The sequence below is a fragment of the Rhinoderma darwinii genome, chromosome 13 (assembly GCF_050947455.1).
Source record: "Rhinoderma darwinii isolate aRhiDar2 chromosome 13, aRhiDar2.hap1, whole genome shotgun sequence".
Lineage (NCBI taxonomy): Eukaryota > Metazoa > Chordata > Amphibia > Anura > Rhinodermatidae > Rhinoderma > Rhinoderma darwinii.
Window position 1 is genome coordinate 62,658,675 of NC_134699.1, and position 20,990 is coordinate 62,679,664.

Genomic DNA, 20,990 nt, shown 5'->3' on the forward strand with positions numbered 1-20,990 from the left:
CCCAACTCGGTGGAATAGACTCGAGATCTTGCCTGGAAGAGTTCAAGCGACAAGAGGAAGAAGACAATCATAAAAATCATCAACGCAACATTGAGAAGTTTGAAGACCCAAAGAGAAGACAAGACATTCTGGAGAAACCCTCTCATATGGTCACCAGGAATCAAAACTGACTTGATGGATCTACTAGATGTTAGCTACCACTGCCCACTCACCTTCTGGTGGTTGACCGTCAATGTAGTTGGTCTAGTGAACTTGGTGATCTGTCTACTATGATCTTCCAACATGTTGTGTGGACAAGGTTGTCTGTATACACCCAATTTACAGTTTCTAAAATATGCAAGAAGTGTGAAGGCTTGTCGATGTGTAGCTTTCTTCCCACACACATAGCTGTCTGCATAGCAGTAGCTGCCCTAAATGCCAAAAATAATAGGCAAAGCAATTCCAAGTTTTCCACGTGAAGGTAGACTAGGTTAACACGAAGACCATGAACTTTCCCATTGGGACACTTAGAAGAAATATCTAGTGAAATTATCATATAGTTGTATATTTGAGGATTATATGGCTAGGTTTGGTTACTGTATGGCAATATTATTTGGGAGTTGTACCAATTGGGCAATGTTTGGCAGCATTTTGGGGGAATTGTATGACTGTACTATTTGGGTACTGTATGGTGATAATTTTTGGGAAATGTAGTAGTTGGGCAATGTATGGCAGCAATATTTGGTGGTAGTATTGCTGTATTTCTGAGTTGTAGCAATTAGGAATGGTATAGCGGTTTTTTGGGGAGATGGTATGGCTGTATTATATGGCAATAAAATTTGGGAATTGTATAATTTGGGCAACATATGGCAGCATTTTGGGGGATTGTATAGCTGTATTATTTGGGTACTATCTGGCAGTAATATTTGGACATTGTAGAAGTTGGGCAATGTATGGCAGCTTTTTTTGAGGATTCAATGACTGTATTATTTGGTTACTATATGGCAAAAATATTTGGGATTGTAGAAGTTGGGCAATGTATTGCAGCTTTTTGGGGGGGATAGTATGGCTGTATTATTTGGGTTCTATATGGCAATAATATTTGGACATTGTAGTAGTTGGGCAATGTATGGCAGCTTTTTTTGAGGGATAGTATGGCTGTATTATTTGGGTACTACATGGCAATAATATTTGGGATTGTAGTAGTTGGGCAATGTATGGCAGCTTTTTTGGGGGGATAGTATGGCTGTATTATTTGGGTACTATATGGCAGTAATATTTGGACATTGTAGAAGTTGGGCAATGTATGGCAGCTTTTTTGGGGATTCAATGACTGTATTATCTGGGTACTATATGGCAATAATATTTGGACATTGTAGAAGTTGGGCAATGTATGGCAGCTTTTTTGGGGATTCAATGGCTGTATTATTTGGGTACTATATGGCAGTAATATTTGGACATTGTAGAAGTTGGGCAATGTATGGCAGCTTTTTTGGGGATTCAATGGCTGTATTATCTGGGTACTATATGGCAATAATATTTGGGATTGTAGTAGTTGGGCAATGTATGGCAGCTTTTTTGGGGGATAGTATGGCTGTATTATCTGGGTACTATATGGCAATATTTCTGTGACATGTTACTAGATGGGCAATGTCTGGCAGAACTGTATTTTCTGTGTGTTTAAGGCTTCATACATGCGACCGCATTAGTTTTGCTCTCCGCAAAACCACGTATCCGTTGCGCAAAACCACTGTCGTGTGCATGAGGCCTAAGTTGTTATAACAATATAATTCTTGTATTGTTTGGCATCATTAATCGACATTATATGACAGTTTTATTTGGGGAATGTGCGGTAGTACTACATTATTCGTTGGTAATATTATTTTGGGACTGTATATAGGTTGTAGCGCACTAAGCTTTAAAACAAATATAATTCGACTGCATAGCGGTGTGACAAAACCGAGCGAACACCACAACATACAAAGAGCTACAGACGTGGGCAGAGCAACTGATATTTTATGATTTATTTTTACTTCCCCAAGAACATTGTTCCCATGATTATCTCATCATAAACATTGGACTTTGGATTACAACAACAATATAATGTCTACAGGGGGTTGCGAGCTGCTCCCTTGAGATTCAGCATTTGATATTTTACGGAATATGGACCAATCAGGTTGGATAGTATCTGTCCAATTCATTAATTTGTGTCCGGAAGTTACTATACTCCCTGGTCCATTATTATAAGGGACAAGCTAATGGAGGAGTCAGGACTAATAAGAGCGATTAATTGGCATACGTCTATAGCCAACTTTCCTTCAGCTTAAAACACATTAGAATTGTTAAGCTCTTGGTTTGCCCAGTCCAGTTCCAAACTCCAGAGCTGCACTCACTATTCTGCTGGTGGATCACTGTGTACATACATCACATTACTTATCCTGTACTGATCCTGAGTTATATCCTGTATTATACTCCAGAGCTGCACTCACTATTCTGCTGGTGGAGTCAGTGTACATACATTACATTACTTATCCTGTACTGATCCTGAGTTACATCCTGTATTATACTCCAGAGCTGCACTCACTATTCTGCTGGTGGAGTCACTGTGTACATACATCACATTACTTATCCTGTACTGATCCTGAGTTATATCCTATATTATACTCCAGAGCTGCACTCACTATTCTGCTGGTGGAGTCAGTGTACATACATTACATTACTTATCCTGTACTGATCCTGAGTTACATAGTGGATTATATTCCAGAGCTGCACTCACTATTCTGCTGGTGGAGTCACTGTGTACTTACATTACTTATACTGTACTGATCCTGAGTTACATCCTGTATTATACTCCAGAGCTGCACTCACTATTCTGCTGGTGGAGTCACTGTGTACACATACATTACATTACTTATCCTGTACTGATCCTGAGTTACATCCTGTATTATACTCCAGAGCTGCACTCACTATTCTACAGACTTCAAAGCTAAAATCAACCCGTATACCCTGCTTGTTCAGTGTCTGCACAGCGCTTACCCTGGTGATTTGCACTCTGGGCAGTGTCCTATTTTTGCTAGGTGCTGTACAATTATCAGTTGTAGGAAAAAGTAAGTGTCCCCTGCATTAGAGGAGCTTAGCTGAGCTTTTGGTGTTGTGAACATACAGATGCTTGGTAAGATTATTTCGTTTAAGCTCAGTGTTTATCTGTTTCTGGGAAAGCTGGGTGACAAGCATTATAGGCGCCAATATATCATCGTCACGGGTTCTCAGCTTTCCTAGGCTCCTGAACTGCAAATCTGATTAGCCATGAAGTAATATATCCTATCCTAAGCAAATGTGCTGGAAATCTTAGTAAGAGCTATAATAGCAGCCATACTGCTTGTCACCCAGCTTTTCCAGGAACAGATAGGGCAGATGTGACACAGCTACTTGCTCTTTAAGTCACTCAATTGTTAACATGTTCTGGACGCATGCAAGAATAAAGCAGAGCACTTTGGTTATTCAGTAACTTTGTTTACATGGAGATTTCAATCCTAGTTTTTATTCTTAAAGGGCCAGTAAGGCTGAATTTAAAACCCTAGAAAAATGCAGTTTATAACAAGAAGGGCTGATAACAGCGGTCAATAGCTTGCATGCAACTGCACAGCATATAAGGAGAAGAGACACTGTAAGAATTGCAACCTTGAAGCCCTTATTTCAAGGTTGCAATATATTTGCAACTTACTTGAGGAGTCGTCTTCTCGTGTTGCAGCCTGCAGATGTGTATGATCAGCGGAGACAAGAAGGTCTGAAGTGCAGAGGGTTCGTTGCAGTGTGCAGGTTGTGTCAGGAGCTCTGCAGAGGGTCATTTCTCAGAAGACTAATGATTTGCCTTCAATGTGTTCCCTGTATAAGTATAAGAACGCGACTACTTTCACTTTCCCTTTATTTTGCGTGCCCATGTTAGGGTATGTTCACACGCTTACTAAAAAACTTCTGAAAATACGGAGCTGGATTCAAGGGAAAACATCTCCTGTTTTTCAGCTGTTTTTTTAGCAACTCGCGTTTTTTTGCAGCATTTTTTATGGCCCTTTTTGGAGCTGTTTTTCTATAGAGTCAATGAAAAGCGTCTCCAAAAACTTTATAAAAACGGCTGTGTAAAAAAGTGCTTCACCCCCAAGTGCCCTCATAAGTGCTCCAGCCAGAGATGTACCTATAAGTGCATCAACCAAAAATGCCCTCTTATGTGCACCAGCCATAGATGCCCTTATAAGTGCCCAGGGTACAGATGATCCATATGTGCTCAACCCCTAGATGCCCCCAGAGTGCCTATGGCTCATAAGTGTCTCAACCAAAAATGCTGCATAAGTGCACCAGCCACAGATGCCCTTATACGTGGCCAGGGCACAGATTATCCATACGTGCCTCACACCCAGGTGCCCCCATTAGAGATGTACTCATAAGTGCCTCAACTAAAAATGCCACCTAAACTGCACCAGCCACAGATGCCCTCATAAGTTCCCTAGGCAGGGCTGCTCCATACGTACTCCACCCCAGATGCCCCATTAACGCGCCTCCAGAGATCTGTTCAAAAGTGCCTCAGCCAAAATGCCCCCTCAAGTGCTCCAGCCACAGGTTGTGCTCATAAGTGCCCCAGACACAGATGCCCTTATCAGTGCCTCAGCTATAGATACCCCTATAAGTGCTCCAGATACAGATACTCCATATGTACTCCACCCCCAGATTCCCCCAAAATGCCCCCAGCCACAAATATCCACCACAAGTGCCTAAGTCAAAGATGTGCCTATAGTTGCCCCAGCCACACTTGCCTCTATGAGTGCCATGGCCACAGAAGCCCTAATAAGTATGCCAGGTATACGTACCCCCTTAAGTGTACCAACCACAGGTCTTCTCTTTGAGTGATCACTGCCGCAGTAATAACTCCAGCGGTACCCTGTGCGGAAAGTTGCACTGTGAAATATGGAAGTCCTTACATCCTGATGTCCTCACTCCGCATTATGGAAGAAGTTCTCTGTTTCTGAAATGTTATGAACATTTTCTAATATATTTTGTGTTTCTATTCTTTACCATTTTCAATATCTCTGCGTAATGTCAGTGAATTAAAACATTTTTTTGGATTGCCTACACTGATAGATTGTAACTACCTCACCAGCTGTGTGAGAAGGACTAGGTTGTCACTGAATGTCTATAATGAATTATACAGTCACTTTACTGGATCTGTAGAACCACAGCTGTAAGGGGGTTATAGTCTTTTATTTTGAAGAGGTGCTATTTGAACACTATATGGCAATGTTATATAGGTACTGTATAGAAGTATTATGTAGGTAATGTATGGTACTTTTATTTAGCACTGTATGGCAGTATTATGTGTGCACTGTATGGTTGTATTATTTTGATACTTTACGTCAGCACTGTATGGTTTTGTTATATGTTCCCTGTATAGTAGTATTATATAAGCACTATATTGAGCTATTATCTAGGTAATGTATAGTACTATTATTTAGCACTGTATGGCAGTATTATGTGTGCACTGTATGGTTGTATTATTTGGTACTTTACGTCAGCACTCTATGGTTTTGTTATATGTTCCCTGTATAGTACTATTATATATGCACTATATTGAGCTATTATCTAGGTAATGTATGGTACTATTATTTAGCACTGTATGCCAGTATTATGTGTGCACTGTATGGTTGTATTATTTGGTACTTTACGTCAGCACTCTATGGTTTTGTTATATGTTCCCTGTATAGTACTATTATATATGCACTATATTGAGCTATTATCTAGGTAATGTATTGTATTATTATTTAGCACTGTATGGCAGTATTATGTGTGCACTCTATGGTTGTATTATTTTGATACTTTACGTCAGCACTCTATGGTTTTGTTATATGTTCCCTGTATAGTAGTATTATATATGCACTATATTGAGCTATTATCTAGGTAATGTATGGTAATCTTATTTAGCACTGTATGGCAGTATTATTTGTGCACTGTATGGTTGTATTATTTTGATACTTTACGTCAGCACTCTATGGTTTTGTTATATGTTCCCTGTATAGTAGTATTATATATGCACTATATTGAGCTATTATCTAGGTAATGTTTGTTACTCTTATTTATCACTGTATGGCAGTATTATATGTGCACTGTATGGTTATATTATTTTGACGCTATATTTCAGCACGCTATGGTATTGTTATATGTTCCCTGTATGACACTATTATATATATGACTTTTATTGAGCTATTATGTAGGTGATGTATGATACTTTTATTTGACACTATATGCTTTTATTTTGTAGGCACTGTATGGACTATTTCATGACAGTATTGACTAGAACCCAGGGTTTAAGAGTGATCAGATTTCATTACAGTTGCTCCCATGGGGACACAAGTATAAACTTATAACTAACAAGACAGCTTGGGCTTTACAGAAGAAAAGCGGCATCATCTCTTATTGTCCTCAGTCTTGTGTAACTTGACAACATGACAACGGTCCTATTATAGGTTCTATAGTGCAAAGATAGTCATTGTACTTAGGAATAAAGACAGGAAAGTGAGCAAACTAAGAGTTTACAAAAAGGTGTACTGTGTCTTTAAATATGTTACTAGTCTAATAATTCACTATTACAGACAAGATTGATGATTGAAACCTGTTGCTCTTTATCTATTGCATAACCACACCACCCAGCTGACAGCCAAAGGACGTGAGAACGTGCTGAGAGCTGCAGTTTAGCAACAGCTGGAGGACATGGGTTACACTACTCAACAAATTGCATACCAGCAAATTATAATTTGCTTCTATGTGATAACTCCAAGCATAGCTGTCCTAATAAACAACCACAGGAACCACCAACAAAAATGTATTGTCCATGGCCAGACTAAGCCTATAACCTTCAAAAAGTATTTTCTATGAAGACCTACACTGATCTACACTGTGCTGTGTTGCTTTAAATGATCTGGGAAGTCGGCAACGGCAGGCACGACAATGGAGAGGAAATGCTTTATAATCTCCAGTGAATTCTATTCTATTATCTGATGACTTGAAGCTTGAGTAGAACCATATCTCATTTCTGTTATATTTTCTATTATGACTCGTTGTTTTTGGAAAGCCCACATTGACTGCTGTATTGCCTCTCACATTTATATCGCTTCCCGTAAAATATAGTCCCCTTCCATGTTGGTTGCCCTTTTAATCTATATAATTTGCCTGCCTTCCCTCAACTTCCTAAATCGTTGACATTGACCACTGTCTCATATCTGTACCCCACCATACCCATCTGGACTTTCTGTCCTTCTATCACATTCATAACCTTCTAATGCCACCACCTTTCCATAAGTGTCAACTCCATAAACTCTCCTTCAAGGTTCACCATGAGCTCATGTCACCCGTCCTCATACCATTACCCCCTCTCTTAATGTTGACCCCTTACCAAATTTACTTATCCTTCCTAAGCCTCTTTCCTCATTGAGCCCCCTCCCAACTATATCTTCTCCATTCTTCACACCAAGTTTTTCTCTCTATCCATCACTACCACCCTCATTCTAGAACAAGGCCGCCATCAGGGCAGTACAGGTGGTACTTATGTCAGGGGCTCTGACCATTGACCCATATGGGCCCAGATATTTCTGGTGGTGGCCCTGTTCTAGAATGATCTTCTTCAGGAACTCATTCTCGTATAATGTTTACAAAAGGCATGGCGTGGTTGTAATGGTAACTACCTCCTATTTCCAACCTCCCAACAGTCCTTTCAGGGGTTGAAATAGAGGTGAGGGGGCCTCATAGCAAAGGTTAAAATGATACCACCTTCTGAAGTTGGTTAACGCCACCATTCCCCAACCCCTTAAACCAGGAGGTTTTAGAGCTTGTTTGCACCTATATGACTTTCCATGATCCTAAGGCTAATTTCGCACACTTGCGTATTCTAACATTGTAGGGTCTGTGAAGAGGGGATCCCTGAACAGGTTTCCACTACTATTAAGGCCCCATAAAAGTCGTATGAACTGTCCCTATGGTTTGTACACCATTGAGTCCCGTTTCTTGTGGAAATGTCCAGAGAATGGGACCAAAATTGGTCAGAGCATATGCAGATTTACATAAAGGAGTGGAAATTAAAATGTTCCATGATTTGGGATTCATATGTTGGGTGGCATACTTAATGGTACACCCCTACATAGTGCTAGAGCATCTCCTCCTAAAAACACAACCGTAAATATAATTCACTACAGCTCCAAAACAGGTAGAGGTGGCCAACTGGATAATTGCTGAGGATCTTTGTTTCCAAGGGGGCACCAGGAGCAATTTGAGTTTACCATTGACCCATGTGATGCCCTAGACCACCAGGAAATGCCTCAAACCACAAGGGATTTAATTGTTAAACCCTTCACCGCACTTGACTTCATTTAGCTTTCCCAGAAAGAGACAGGAGTAGAAATATTTTTTAAAGAATTGACTTTAGACATAGTTATTTATAGACACAAGTCGGTTAAATTTTTTTTATTATGCTCCAGTATTTCCGTCTACATATCTCTGTAACATGTGTCTATACTTGCCTGGAGCTGTCTGCTTGCAAGAATGAAGTGCTATAATCACATCCCCCATAGTAATCATGTTTAAGGAGAGACCACCACTGACAACATTATAGTGGCATGGACTTACCACTGTAAGATTATGGGGCCCAGTTACTCGGGAGGCTCAACTCCGCAGGAGCCTTAGAGGTGATAGGGGGACGGAGACATATTGAATATGGAGGCAGAGGAAGGGAAGATATGGCACAGGGATCAGTGGAAACCATAGTAGCCATAACCTATTTCTTAATATGTTACTGAGGGTGTCTCTGTGAAATGTGACCCCATTCCAAGTTGTGCTATGAGGCCCCATGATTCCATGTTAAGTCTATATATTCAATAGGTGCTACAATCAATTGTGATTATGGAATCGAAAGTTTTAAATGGCCAAGATTGGAGTTTTCATCGATTCCGTCTTTCCGTTCAGGAGGGCGGTTTGTCAGGGCAACAGTCTCTGCGCGCTCACCACGATGTATATATCCAACATGGCGTGCCGGATACTCAGTGATCATAATATATATGTATGACATAGAGCGGTGAAGGGTTAATCTTGGCATAGATGTGCCCATCAGAGTTCTGGATAGTGAAGCCTGTAGCTATAGGGAAATCTGGAAGTTTGTGACTTCACATCTACTTGAGAGGGCAGTGGTCTAGTCTGTCTAAGAATAACTAGGAGTTCTAGAATCATGAGCCAGTATGGAGTGATCTCCAGTGGCATACCTACATCAGAGGGGCACCATTATGGTGCTGGGTTTCGCCCCCAGACGAGAAGGATTTGGTTTGTTTTCCCTTTCACATCCCTGCCATGACCCTTGCAAATTCCACACCCCTTGTTGCTAATAATGCAGTTCCTCTCAAGAAGGAAGTTCTACATAGGTTTTTGCCATCCAGTAGCAAAACAGGTGGCATTAAGAGCTTTATAGCAGCCATATGGTCCAGCGGCGTAGCTATAGGGGTCGCAACGGTAGCAACCTCAAAGCCTAGGAGGCCCACAGAAGAAGGGGGTCCGCCAGTAACCTCGGACCCCCGAGTGGTGAAGCAGAAAGAACTTTGTCCACTTACTCGTGTAAGCCACAGGCTGTTTTAGATCAGGAGGATATCAGCCTGATATTCCAGCGCAGGAGGTGCGATCACATCACTGCAATGCATTGACTGTGCCGGGAAGAAGGCAGAAGACCCTGTTGCTTGTCGTGGGAATGGGGTGAGGTGAGTTTCAGGTTTTTTTTAATTTTTCATTGGTGTGAAGGGGGGCACTTTAATTCCTTGAAGGGGCCACTATATATGTGGGGGGGATCTAACTACATTATGGGGGGACCTAACTATTATATGAGGGTACCTAACTACTATAGGGAACACAACAAAAAAAAAAAGACTACTCCTGTGTGGTCTATAGACAAGGAGAGAAAAAAACAAAAAACACCCGGCGCACATCGTGCATCATCTCTTGTTTAAAGTGACAAATGGTCAGGGGTAAGCGGTTGTGCTTACCTTGTGGTGTTGTGCTAAGTGCACAACACCCAGAAGCGCCTGTATGGTCTCAAAGGACTGCAGCTGGTAAAGGGGCTGTCAGGGCTCCCTCAGTAGATAGATCGAGATAAATGGAGAAAAAAAGGAGGATAAAATTCTCGAGCGCTGTCCAAATGCTGTGGATATACACCTCGTTCCAAATTATTATGCAAATGTTATTTTTCGCTGATTTTCCTCAATAGTCGATGCAAATGACAGTCAGTATAATCTTCAAGCCATCAACCGTTGGAGTATAATGCAAATTTTATTGAACAAATCTCCTAATGATAACAGATTTTTTTTTTTAAGTAAAAAACTCAAAATGCACTGTTTACATTATTATGCACAACAGAGATCAAAACATTTTACAGGTTGTAAAGAAAACTAAAATGGTAATTTGTTGAATTTGCAGCATCAGGAGGTCATATTTACAGAAATCAAAAGCTCTTTCAATCAAAAAAAACTTAACAGGCCAAGTTACATGTTAACATAGGACCCCTTCTTTGATATCACCTTCACAATTCTTGCATCCATTGAATTTGTGAGTATTTGGACAGTTTCTGATTGAATATCTTTGCAGGATGTCAGAATAGCCTCCCAGAGCTTCTGTTTTGATGTGAACTGCCTCGCACCCTCATAGATATTTTGCTTGAGGATGCTCCAAAGGTTCTCAATAGGGTTGAGGTCAGGGGAACATGGGAGCCACACCATGAGTTTCTCTCCTTTTATGCCCATAGCAGCCAATGACACAGAGGTATTCTTTGCAGCATGAGATGGTGCATTGTCATGCATGAAGATAATTTTGCTACGGAAGGCACGGTTCTTCTTTTTGTACCACGGAAGAAAGTGGTCAGTCATAAACTCTACGTACTTTGCAGAGGTCATTTTCACACTGTCAGGGAACCTAAAGTGGCCTACCAGCTCTCTCACTATGATTCCAGCCCAAACCATGACTCTGCCACCTCCTTGCTGACGTCACAGCCTTGTTGGGACATGGTGGCCATTCACCAACCATCCACTACTCCATCCATCTGGACCATCCAGGGTTGCACGGCACTCATCAGAAAACAACACGGTTTGAAAATTAGTCTTCATGTATTTCTAAGCCCACTGCAACCGTTTCTGCTTGTGAGCATTGTTTAGGGGTGGCCGAATAATAGCTTTATGCACACTTGCAAACCTCTGGAGGATCCTACACCTTGAGGTTCACGGGACTCCAGATGCACCAGCGGCTTCAAATACCTGTTTGCTGCTTTGCAATGGCATTTTAGCAGCTGCTCCCCTAATCCTATTAATTTGTCTGGCAGAAACCTTCCTCATTATGCCTTTATCTGACCAAACCCGTCTGTGCTCTGAATCAGCCACAAATCTTTTCACAGTACGATGATCACGCTTAAGTTTTCTTGAAATATCCTTGTCCAAGGTATTGCACTATTTCACGCTTTTCGGCAGCAGAGAGATCCTTTTTCTTTCCCATATTGCTTGAAACCTGTGGCCTGCTTAATAATGTAGTTTTCCTTTGATTGGGCACACCTGGCAAACTAATTATCACAGGTGTCTGAGATTGATTACAATGATCCAAAGAGCCCTAAGACACAATACCATCCATGAGTTTAATTGAAAAACGAATAATTAAATGTTTATGACACTTAAATCCAATGCAATAATAATTTGGAACACGGTGTATGTTTAATGGATAAGAATGCTACGCATTACGAGATCGGACAAAGGAACATACATGATGCTGGAGGACCCATCAGGGTTGAAATAGTTTAAAAAGACCGCCAAAAAGAACGTTTCTGGGGTCAAAGGCAAAAAGAATAAAAAACTTTAATAACAAATGCAAATGAACAAATACCCAAAATTGATGATAAACATAGAGACTGTACACATGAACTTTATTACTGTTCTGCGGTGTATGTGGCTCAGTGTAGGAGAAACATGAGAGGGCTTTCGCCGTTGTGCTCGTGGAACTAAAAAAATGGTTAAAATTGAAAATGAAAAAATTCTGCCAGTATTACGGTCATTAACATTTCTAACCGTGTGATCAAAGATTAAAACTTCAAGGGCTTGGGATACTGTATATCATACTAACAGTTAAGGAATGTTCCAGAATATGTGTCTGCCGTTTACAGCGGGGATCGCAGGATGTGCGTCTCAGGTCGCTACGGAGAACGAGCGCTAACGCTCGGAAGCCAGGAGACCTTTTGGCGTCTCTGGTTGCTAAGGAGACGGGTTACCGCCTCTAACACAGTTTCAGGTGTCAAATGATGGTTTCAGTGACCTCATTGAGGTCCATAGGTTTGAGGGTGTCTAGTTTGTAGACCCAGAAGATCTCCCTTTTACATAAATTCTCAAAACTGTTACTGAGGGAGGGGTCTGTTTGTTTAATCAAAAAACAATCAAAATCTCCCTTATGTTGGGTAGTGCAATGACGTGATATGCTGCGCTGCTTAAATTGTTTCATACAGTTTGACCTATGTTTGTTGAGGCGACAGTGTAGGGGTTGTATTGTTCTACCTACATACTGTTTTTTACAGGTACAAGTGATTAGGTAAATAACATTAGATGATTTACAGTTGAGGCGATGTTTGATGGGGAAGGAAGTTGCTGTGGAATTTGATTTGAAACTGGTAAGTTGGTGGGTAATGGTGTTGCCACAAAGGCATTTTGTTACCCCACACTTGTAGCTCCCCGATGCTCCAATTTTATTCTCAGAGGGTTTAGGGTATGTTCACACGGCCAAATTTCAGACGTATACGAGGCGTATTATGCCTCGTTTTACGTCTGAAAATACGGCTCCAATACGTCGGCAAACATCTGCCCATTCATTTGAATGGGTTTGCCGACGTACTGTGCAGACGACCTGTTATTTACGCGTCGTCGTTTGACAGCTGTCAAACGACGACTCGTAAAAATACAGCCTCGTCAAAAGAAGTGCAGGACACTTCTTTCAGACGTTTTTGGAGCTGTTTTCTCATAGACTCCAATGAAAACAGCTCCAAAAACGAGTTGGTAAAAAAATGAGTTGGTAAAAATGCGAGTTGGTAAAAAAACGTCTGAAAAGCAGGGTCTGTTTTCCCTTGAAAACAGCTCTGGATTTTCAGACGTTTTGGTTGACTACGTGTGAACATACCCTTATGTTCATTCCAGTGGGGCACGTTTGAACTTCTACGTGGTGTCAGAACAGAGTGCACAGCGCTCTCCCTATGCCCTGAATCTCTCAGCACACGCTGCTACTAGAAGACCTAGTGCTGAGAGAAGACATCGGGACCGGATTGGTGTCGGTCCTGATGACGTGATCACCATGAAAAACTAATCATGGTGTTCACAGCAAAGTTTGTTGCAGCAACAAACGTTCACCTGTTTGTTACAATGTTTCTCTTCCCTCCCTGTCAGATCGTTCTGAGACAGTGGGAGAGAAGAAGCTGTGCCGAGCAGCTGCTGTGTGTCTCCTATAAAGACACACCAACTGTGAAAAACACACACAAATAACACCTACACACAGAGCCGCCATCAGGAATTTCAGGGCCCCCTACAGCTAAATTTTCTGGGCCCCCCTACCGTGGCACCGCCTGTTAACGGTACTCCGTCCAGTACTATATCATGGTACCCAGGGCCGCCATCAGGGGGGGTATTAGGGGTACTGATGTGAGAGGCCCGGCCAAACCTAATTGAAAGGGGGGCCCGGCAAACTGCCGCGATTTGCCTTTGGTAGAAAAAAAAACAGGCCCCTGCAATGGGGCCCGTTTTTTTCACCAAAAGAATGTCATGAGCTGCGGGCCCCCCTTTTAATTAGCTTTGGCCGGGCCTCTCACATCAGTACCCCTAATACCCCCCCTGATGGCGGCCCTGGGTAGCATGGGGGCCGTCAAACACCGCCGCCCGTGCGACCGATCACGCGCACCCGCAAACTCCCGCGCATGCGCACCCGCGACCGCCTGGAACCGCGCACCGAATTTTGAGGCAGATTTTGACCTGCCCACACTATCTTGCCGCGTTTTTTGCCTGCGGCGATTGAGGACAGCAGACAGAAAACGCAGCGAAAAATGAATTTTCTGCCTCCCATTGATTTCGATGGCAGGTCAGAGGCGGAACCGCGGCAAGAAAGGACGTGCTGCTTTTTCTTTTTTCCGCGACTGGCTCCCATTGATTTCAGATTAAATCAATGGGAGGCGGTTTTGGAAGTTGTTTGGTGCTGATTCTGACGCAGTGTCCGAGTCAATATCAAGGCCCACAAACTCTGTGAACTGGGCCTTATTGTTAGGGCTTATTCAGACGAACGTGTAATACATCCGTGCAACGTGCGTGATTTTCACGCGCCTCGCACGGACCTATATTACTCTATGGGGCCGTGCAGACTGTCAGTGATTTTCACGCGCCTCGCACGGACCTATGTTACTCTATGGGGCCGTGCAGACTGTCAGTGATTTTCACGCAGCGTGTGTCCGTGTGTCCGCTGCGTAAAACTCACGACATGTCCGATATTTGTGCATTGTCCGCGCATCACGCACCCATTGAAGTCAATGGGTGCGTGAAAATCACGCCCAGCACTTCCGCAGCCGTATAAACTATGAATGAAAACAGAAAAGCACCACGTGCTACAAACATACAAACAGAGTGTCATAATGATGGCGGCTGCGCGAAAACCACGCAGCCGCGCATCATACGCTGCTGACACACGGAGCTGTTATGGACCTTTTGCAAGCGCAAAACGCCACGTTTTTGCGCGCGCAAAAAGCACACGCTTGTGTAAATCCGGCCTTAGGGTAGGAACACACTAGGCATGAACACTGCAGATTTTATGCAACACATTTTATTGTGGATAATCCGCAGCGTATCACAGTCGCAGCAGAGTGGATGAGATTAGAACAAATCTCACCCACACGCTGCAAAAATAATGGACCTGCAGTGTGGCTTTTTGGCTTTCTAAGCCGCAGCGTGTCAATGTATCCTGTGGAATCGCTGCTCCTCTGTTGCGGAAATGCCGCGGTTCTGCCGCAAAAATCACACATGAGAAAAAAAAAAAAGGCACTTTTTTAAATTTATAAAAAAGTTTAGACTTGCCCCGGCTGTAGTCCTGGTGACGCGATCCTCTATTCTTAGCGCAGCCCGGCCTCCTGTCATGACGTTTCATCCCATGTGACTGCTGCAGCGGTCACACGGTTTACAGCGTCATCCCAGGAGGCGGGGCTACGTTCAGAAGAGAGAGACGCGTCGCCCTAAACTATGGCCGGGGCAAGTCTAAACTTTTTTTCCCTGCAGGATTCCCGCAGCGGACATGCCTCACGAAACCTGCGCCACTATTTGGTGCGGTTTTGCTGGCAGAATTCCCTGCGGCTACCGGGGCGGATAAGCTGTGTAGTTTTACTCAGCATATCCGCCAAGTGTGTCCCTTATGATGTCGCTCCTGGAGCTGCTGCCGCTCTCTAAATAGGCAGTTGGTCCAGTAGAATTTGGAATTATTTTTTTTTGTGAACCAGCTTAAAAAAATACAAAACTTTTGTGTTAGGGCCTGTTCACATCACTGTTCGCTTCCGCTCCGGGGTTCCGTCTGAGGATTCTGTCGGGTGAACCCCGCAACGGAAAGTGAAAGTGATAGCACAGCTTCCGTTTCCATCACCATTAGCGCAGTCGACTGCGCTATTGATTCCGTCAGAAAACCAGCCGAAATGGTGACGAACCACCGCTCCGGGGTTCCGTCTGAGGTTTCTTTCGGGTGAACTCCGCAACGGAAAGTGAAAGTGACAGCACAGCTTCCGTTTCAGTCACCATTGATCTCAATGGTGACGGAAACATCGCTAATGGTTTCCGTTCGTCACCATTCCGGCTGGTTTTCGGACGGAATCAATAGCGCAGTCGACTGCGCTAATGGTGATGGAAACGGAAGCTGTGCTATCACTTTCACTTTCCGTTGCGGGGTTCACCCGACAGAAACCTCAGAAGGAACCCCGGAGCGGAAGCGAACAGTGATGTGAACAGGCCCTAACACAAAAGTTTTGTGTTTTTTTAAGCTGGTTCACAAAAAAAAATAATTCCAAATTCTACTGAACCAACTGCCTATTTAGAGACCGGCAGCAGCTCCAGGAGCGACATCATAAGGGACACACTAGGCGGATATGCTGAGTAAAACGACACAGCTTATCCGCCCCGGTAGCCGCAGGGAATTCCGCCAGCAAAACCGCACCAAATAGTGGCGCAGGTTTCGTGAGGCGTGTCCGCTGCGGGAATCCTGCAGGGAAAAAAAAGTTTAGACTTGCCCCGGCTGTAGTTTAGGTGACGCATCTCTCTCTTCTGAACGTAGCCCCGCCTCCTGGGATGACGCTGTAGACCATGTGACCGCTGCAGCAGTCACATGGGATGAAACGTCATGACAGGAGGCCGGGCTGCGCTAAGAATAGAGGATCGCGTCACCAGGACTACAGCCGGGGCAAGTCAAAACTTTATCAATTTAAAAAAGTACCTTTTTTTTCTTCTCATGTGTGATTTTTGCGGCAGAACCGCAGCATTTCCGCAACAAAGGAGCAGCGATTCTGCAGAATAAATTGACATGCTGCGGCTTAAAAAGCCAAAAGCCACACGGCAGGTCCATTATTTTTGCAGCGTGTGGGTGAGATTTGTTCATATCTGACCCCCTCGGCTGTGACTGTGATACGCTGCGGATTATCCACAATAAAATGTGTTGCATAAAATCCGCAGTGTTCATGCCTAGTGTGTTCCTACCCTAAGGCCGGATTTACACGAGCGTGTGCTTTTTGCGTGCGCAAAAAACGTGGCGTTTTGCGCATGCAAAAGGTCCATAACAGCTCCGTGTGTCAGCAGCGTATGATGCGCGGCTGCGTGATTTTCCCGCAGCCGCCATCATTATGACACTCTGTTTGTATGTTTCTAGCACGTGGTGCTTTTCTGTTTTCATTCATAGTTTATACGGCTGCGGAAGTGCTGGGCGGGATTTTCACGCACCCATTGACTTCAATGGGTGCGTGATGCGCAAACAATGCACAAATATAGGACATGTCGTGGGTTTTACGCAGCGGACACACGGACACACGCTGCGTGAAAATCACTGACAGTCTGCACGACTCCATAGAGTAACATAGGTCCGTGCGAGGCGCGTGAAAATCACTGACAGTCTGCACGACCCCATAGAGTAACATAGGTCCATGCGAGGCGCGTGAAAATCACTGACAGTCTGCACGGCCCCATAGAGTAACACAGGTCCGTGCGAGGCGCGTGAAAATCACGCGCGTTGCACGGATGTATTACACGTTCGTCTGAATAAGCCCTAACAATAAGGCCCAGTTCACAGAGTTTTTGGGCCTTGATATTGACTCGGACGCTGCGTCAGAATCAGCACCAAACAACTTCCAAAACCGCCTCCCATTGATTTAATCTGAAATCAATGGGAGCCAGTCGCGGAAAAAAGAAAAAGCAGCACGTCCTTTCTTGCGGCGGTTCCGCCTCTGACCTCCCATCGAAATCAATGGGAGGCAGAAAATGCATTTTTCGCTGCGTTTTTTGTCTGCTGTCCTCAATCGGCGCGAGCAAAAAACGTAGCAAAAAAACGCGGCAAGATAGTGTGGGCAGGTCAAAATCTGCCTCAAAATTCTTTAAGGAATTTTGAGGCAGATTTTTTTTTGCCTGCAAAATACTGTGTGAACAGGGCCATACATAAACAGCACTTTGAGATAATTTACTCACCGTGTCAGAAGAGCTGCTCCCACTCAAGTCCTCTTCCGACGATGTCTTCCAGGCGAGGTCTTCGGTCCAGACGTCCAGTCCTTCACCTCCAGCCAGGCTCCAGGTAAGTTTTGTCCATGTGTGTCCGCGGCTGTCTCCAGTGCGGGCGTTCGTGGGTGCGCGCTCGCGAGTGCGCACGCGCGGGAGTTTCCTTGTGCGCGCGATCGGGTGCGCGCGCGCGGGCGGACTGTTTGACGGCCCCCCATGACGAGGGGAGGGGAGGGGAGGGGGCCCGCAGCAGCAGCACCTCACGACATTCTTTTGGTGAAAAAAACGGGCCCCATTACAGGGGCCCGTTTTTTCCTACCAAAAGAATGTTGCGGCAGTTGCCGGGCCCCCCTTTCAGTTAGGTTTGGCCGGGCCCCTCACACCACTACCCCTAATACCCCCCTGATGGCGGCCCTGCCTACACATAGATAGTTTAGTGTAGGCAACTAGTTATAGTTTAGGTAGTCTGTTAGGTAGATAGTTTAGATAGTACTCAGATTAGGACAATTAATTAATAATCAATTAGGACTTATAATGTGTATATATATCTATAAAATCACATATATATATACTGTATGTATATAGTGTGTGTGTGCATATGTGTGTATATATATATATATATATATATACACACACACACACACGTGATATATATTATATATAGACATATATTTGAAACATGTTAATACTAAAAATGAATAATTAGGGATGTTATATATTTATAACATCATATAGATATATATACGTACATGTAGTATATACGCATACACACACAATCTTATATAAATCTCTTCATATATTTTACACGTCTGTAAATTCTAAATACTTTGATTAGGGCTGTTCATAAATGTATTATTTATTTGTCATAATTTAGTTGTGATGTAATTAATTACATATATATCTATGATGTGGTATAGATATACGCACACGTAATATACTTTATGTATATATATATATATATATATATATATATATATATATATATATACAAACAGTCATATAAATTATTAATTTTATTAATTCTACATATCAAATGATTGGTTGTTAGGGTCGTTCATAAAGTTATTAATTATTAGTCATTCAACAATTGATTAGTTGTAAAGATTAAATTGATTATATATGTATACACACACATTTAGATAAAATAATTTATTCCTATATTTTACAGTTCTATTAATTCTAGATACTAATTGTTAGGGTCGTTTATAAATTTATTGATCAATTGATTAGTGGACTTTTTCTTTGTTACATTTATTAAAATTGTTACAAAAATGTGTTAAAAAAAATATTAAAAAAATGGCACGCAAGTTATATACCGGTGAAGAGGCATTTGCTCTCTTGGATTCTGATAGTGAATGTCACTTTTGGGGGGTTTCCGCTGTTTTGGTCTCTCCAGGGCGTTGCAAATGGGACATGGCACCGAAAACCATGATAGCAAAATTTGAGCTGCAAAACCCAAATTGCGCTCCTTCCCTTCTGAGGGCTGTCGTGTGTTCAAACATAAGTTCATGACCACATATGGGGTATTGCCTTAATCAGGAGAAATTTCTTTACATATGTTGGGGTGCTTTTTCTCCTTTATTCCTTGCAAAAATGTTAAATGTCTATGTTTCTTCAGAAGAAATGTAGATTTTCATTTTCACAGACTAATTCCAATAAATTCAGCAAAACAGCTGTGGGGTTAAAATGCTCACTATACAACTAGATAAATTCCTTGAGGGGTGTAGTTTCCAAAATGGGGTCACTTTTTGGGGGTTTCCACTGTTTAGGCACCACAAGACCTCTTCAAACCAGACATGGAGCCTAAAATATATTGTAATAAAAAGGAGGCTATGTGGAAACCATCAACAAGCTGCTGTTGACTAAATAGAAATTAATATTACCCGTCTCTTTTTATTACTCCGAGTGTATAAAGTGACTCTGCTCTAAAATAGTTGTTGGTCTGACTCAAACTCCTTAATACCCCCTGCTGCCCGACTCATTAAATTGGGACCTAACTTATTGATGATATCCAGATTACGGCATCATTTTCGGAACATTGTGCACAGATAAAAATAAATGGATACATGCAGGTATATAAAAAAATGTGTTCAAGTTGTTTCGCTCCCTGCTTGTTCAGTGCGCTTACAGATATGTAGGAATTACCTGGAAACAAGAGCCTGATGAAGAACAGAAAACTGACCTCTTCCACCGAGCAATTGAGTGCCTATCAATATATTCTATAATCAGAGATAAGGACCGGTGGTCACATAGGGTGCATCCACTGTCACTGCTGAAGGGGGCAACATTGACGTGATGACCTGGGCACCCAGAACTTGCCAACTCTATAGTTGTCTACAGCAGTGCCTGGGAGTCACTTGGAATGCAGGATCGGGGTGAGGTGAGTATCTGCAAGTCTGGTGTCAAGATTTATTTAGGGTGTCTGGTCTTGGGCTTGTTTTTATTTAGGGTGTCTGGTATGTGGTCTGTATTTGTTTAGGGGGTCTGTATTTATTTTTGGTTCTGGTCTGGGTTCTGTATTTATTTAGGGGGTCTGGTCGGAGGTCTGTATTTGTTTAGGGGTCTGTATTTATTTTGGCGACTGGTCTGGGGTCTGTATTTATTTAGGGGTCTGTATTTGTTTGATGGGGAGAATTTATTTTAATGTCTTGTCTGGGGTCTGTATTTATTTTGGAGTCTGGTCTTGGATCTTCATTTAATTTGGGGTCTGTTCTTGGGTCTGAATTAGTTTAAGGGGTCTACTCTGTGGTCTGTATTTCTTTAGGAGGTCTTGTATGGGGTCTGTATTTATTTTAGGGTCTGGTCTAGGGTCCGTATGTGTTACAGGGTCTTGTATGGGGTCTGTATTTGTTTAGTGGGTCTGGGGTCTGTATTAGTTTAGGGTGTCTTGGGTCTGCATTAGTTTAGGGAGTCTGGTCTGGGGTCTGTATTAGTTTAGGGGGCTGGTCTGGGGGTCTGTATTTGTTTTAGGGTCTGGTCTAGGGTCCGTATGTGTTACATGGTCTTGTGTGGGGTCTGTATTTGTTTAGGGGGTCTGATCTGGGGTCTGTATTAGTTTAGGGTGTCTGGGGTCTGTATTAGTTTAGGGAGTCTGGTCTGGGGGTCTGTATTAGTTTAGGGGGTCTGGTCTGGGGGTCTGTATTTGTTTAGGGGGTCAGCTTTCTGTAATTGTTAGCAGTCTTGTCTGAAGTCTGTATTTATTTA

The 20,990-nt window shown here is 42.9% G+C and overlaps 1 protein-coding gene across 2 annotated transcripts in view; it reads right to left on the reverse strand.

The window, feature by feature from the left end:
• The window catches only part of LOC142666250 (uncharacterized), a 312,509-nt gene that overhangs the window by 14,932 nt on the left and 276,587 nt on the right, over positions 1-20,990 (reverse strand). The window contains exon 1 of one of the 2 annotated variants that reach the window (XM_075846240.1): positions 3,704-3,970. The exons of the other annotated variant lie outside the window; for it this stretch is intronic. The gene's annotated coding sequence lies outside the window, so the exon portion shown is untranslated. Of the gene's footprint in view, positions 1-3,703; positions 3,971-20,990 lie in introns of those variants that run through there. 2 annotated transcript variants of the gene reach the window in all.